Source organism: Vitis vinifera, chromosome 14 (genome assembly GCF_030704535.1).
Source record: "Vitis vinifera cultivar Pinot Noir 40024 chromosome 14, ASM3070453v1".
In the NCBI taxonomy this organism is placed as follows: domain Eukaryota; kingdom Viridiplantae; phylum Streptophyta; class Magnoliopsida; order Vitales; family Vitaceae; genus Vitis; species Vitis vinifera.
In genome coordinates this window covers 14,876,623-14,880,578 of record NC_081818.1, presented here as the reverse complement: position 1 = coordinate 14,880,578, position 3,956 = coordinate 14,876,623, and positions in this window count along the sequence as shown.

Sequence of the window (3,956 nt, the reverse complement as noted above, 5' to 3'; positions counted from 1 at the left end):
TGTTTAACAGGGTAAAGATTAATCTCAAACCCAATCACCAAAGATTGCATAGTAAAACAGAACATGTCTTCGACTTATTTCATCAGCCACCGTATTCAATTGTCCACATTTATGTTTGAAAACAAATTGAAAAGCTTGAAGGAATTCTACCCAATTTGCATGTTGTGCACTTAGCTTGTGTTGGGTGCTCAAATACTTCAATGCCTCATGGTCTGAATAGAGCACAAACTCTTTGGGCAATAAGTAGTGACTCTGATGACTAAGAGCTCGGTTTATTACATAAAACTCTTTGTCATAAGTTGAGTACTTCCTTCTGGCTTCATTCAAATTTTCACTAAAAAAAGCAAAGGGTGTAATACCTAGCACTAATGAATTAAATAGGCAATAATGATTATCTTAGTACTTAACTTTAAACGTGCTTGATTAGATGTTAAAACTAGTTTATTGCTAATCTTGTTTAATTATGAATTAAACTTTGCTTAAGGTTAAGTGGGATTAGTTAATGACTTAAGCATGCTTATTAGGTTCTTAGGGGTTGATTAGACTTATGAAAACCTAAAGGACTAATGGGCAGCTGTAGGTTTTAATATTGGTTAACTAGGAGGATTGATTTGCAATATTGGGAAAGTTGAGGTTGGTGGCAACCATGTGGCCTGCCACCTCCTACTTGGCTGCATGGAGACCCCTTTATAAGGGCCTACACCCACGTTTTGGAGCATTGTCCCTGCAGCAACCTGGGTAGATTTGAGGTAAGGAAGTTGATTAATTTAGTAATTTTGGTATATTTGGGTTCCTAATGGTATGTTGAAACAAATTAACAGTAAAGTTTGTGTAAAAGTTGAGTGTAATTAGTTATAAACATGTTTTAGTTAAAAATTACAATTAATTAAAGATTAAAGTGTTTTAACTTAAGTATTTTATTAATGGAAAGATCAACATACATCATTGTTTAGTTTGGTTTGATTGAAAAGTAGATTACAAAAACATGTGATTAATTAGGTTATTTGGACACTTGGGACTTGTTAATGGATTAGGCTTTAAGAAAATCAAAACAATTAGTGTTTGGTAATTAATTGGGGAATATTAATATGCATTGTGAATATTGTTTAATTGAATTCAAATTTGATTTGAAAACCTGTGGGCATGTAGATTAGAGAATATGAGAATTAAAATTTAACAACAATAACTTGTTAAAAATTAGTAAGAAATGAAAATGTCATAAGTTTTAATTGTATAAATTTTCATGGTTAAGAAACCTAAATTATGTTATTTCATTTCGGTTCCTTGTAATTGGTAAAGATCGCCTACATAGAAGAATCACAAAAGGGAAGTTGGTGTAAGGTAGGGAATTTTATACCGTTTCATGGTGTATTTGATTTCTTTACTTTAAATATTTATTGGAATTTCATATCATTTCTATGATTTCATAAAATGTTTTAATGTGTCATTGCATCTTGGTTTATTGTATTGAAATGTTACAACGATATTGGAACGTATATTGGTATGAAGATTCATGGTTCAATATTGTGGAAATGGTTCATGGTGTGGTTGAATTGCAAGAAGGATATGGAATAATGACATATGATATTCATAGAATTGATTGGTGGGAAGTGTTTATGTGATGCTACAGGCAATATCCTTTAATATATTGTTTATGTGGGACTGTGGGTCCTTAGGTGAAAGTCCCTAAAGCCCTCAAGGAAGACACTCCGATGTGAGTGTATGAGGTTGGTCCTACCTTTGGGTATGAGTCCCAAAAGACACAGAGTAACTTACCCTTGGGTTATAGTCCCAGAATAATCATTATTATATTTACTGAGTATCTTGTGAAGCATTGATATTTGATGTGTACATTGTTAGGAGTTAGCTGTTTATAAGTTGTGAAATGATGGGTGAGGAAATGTAGAGATGAAACCAGCAAACACATGCATACATGTTTGACATTATTGCATAATTGTTAATGGTTATAAAATGTTTATCATGCATGCTATTATATGTTTAATCCAAGGATTTTAAGGGTATGCTGAGGATGGTTATAAACTTTCCTACTAAGTTGTGAACTCACCCTATCCCTTCCACCTTTAGATGCAGGTTAGAAGACCTATGCTGGAAATAATGCTTGAGCATTGCTTTTTCTATTGATTGGATGTCATTTGCTCGCATTGAAAGTGTTTTGAGGCTTTATCTTTGTATCAAAGACTAAATCTTTTTGAAGGAATGATGTAATGTATATTTGCCATGTACACTTGTAGTATGAGCTACCCGTAGTGAACCATGGGGTTTTGGTATATGTAAAGTAATGTAGTACAAGTTTTTTTTGTGAAACGAATCATATTTTGTTAACTAATAGTTACAAAGTTTAATACAAGATGTAAACCTCTTTATAACAGGTTTCCATATTCTCTGTTTGCACAAAATCAAGTAGGAACTCATCATTTAAATTTTTATATCCCCATATTTTTTAGAGCACTTATGTTGTATTTGAGTATAAATTATTAAGTCTGAAACCTAGGGTGCGAAACTGGGGTGTGACAATGGGTCTACCTTTTTGGCTAATTAAAGCACCAATTCCCACATTAGATGCATCACAATCTACTTCAAACACTCTGTTGAAATTTGCAAGTATCAAAACTGGAACTATGGTTATCTTCCTCTTGATAAGATTAAAGTTTTCTTCTCTTTCTACCTCTTTAGTAGCAACAGGAGCAGCACCAGCAACCTAGTAATACCAAACCCTTGCTTATATAAAATATCCTTGGTTGTTTTAATCATTCCCAAAGCTACCATCTTTGTTGCTTGCTCTAGCATTTGTGACAAATTTATAACAGCCTCTGTGGTGAGTTCAGAAACTTCCTTTTTTTTCACTTAAAACTTGAGATAATGATGGAGTCACAGCATCCAAGTAGCTGGAAAGAGACTATAAACCATCCTCAGGCCCATTTAATCCCTGAACAATATCCACAACTGTTGACAAGAAAGGGAATAATCTATGTATATGGAATCTATATACACAAAATGCTCTATATAAAATGGTTACAAAGGAGCTCAGTCCATACATGATCTAAAATTGTCTAGAGAATGTCTAAGGAAAGTTGACCCTGTAGGGAGTAATCTGATCCCTTCAGTTATGCCTGTAACGTAGGGATTATACAACTCATGTCCACACTCCCCCTCAAGTTGGTGCATAGATGTCGCTGATGCCCAACTTGTCAAGTGAGTTGTGAAAGACCTTACTACATACTGCCTTAATGAGGATGTCTGCTAGTTGGTCTTCTGATTTGACAAATGAGAATCGGATTATCTTAGCTTCTAAGTTCTGCTTGATAAAATGTCTATCTTCTTCCACATGCTTAGTTCAATCATGTTGGACTGAGTTATAAGCAATATCAATGGTTGCCTTGTTATCACAAAGCAAATTCATCTCGCAACTGGGAGGAAAGCTAATTTATGTCAACAATCTTCTCAACCAGAGTAACTCGCACAACCCCTTAGCCATTCCTCGAAACTCCACCTCTGCACTAGATAGTGCTACTACTTTCTATTTTTTACTTCTCCATGTTACCAGGTTTCCTCTAACAAATGTGAAGTAGCCTGATGTGGATTTCCTGTCGAAGATATTTCCTGCCTAACCAGTGTCGGTATACCCCATAATTTCCAGGTGCCCATTCTTTGAGAACATAATTCCCTTCCTTGGGGTTCCCTTAAGATATCTCAAAATTTGAGTCACTACATTCATATGATCTTCACTAGGGTAATGCATGAACTGACTCACTACACTGACCACATATGCAATATCAGGTCAGGTATGTGAAAGATAAATCAGTTTTCCAACCAATCTCTAATATCTGCCTTTATCAGTGGGGATCTAGTCAAGGTATTCTCCAAGCCTGTGATTATGTTGTATTGGAACATCTGTAGGTTTACAGTCTAGCAATCCAACTTTTGATAATAGATCG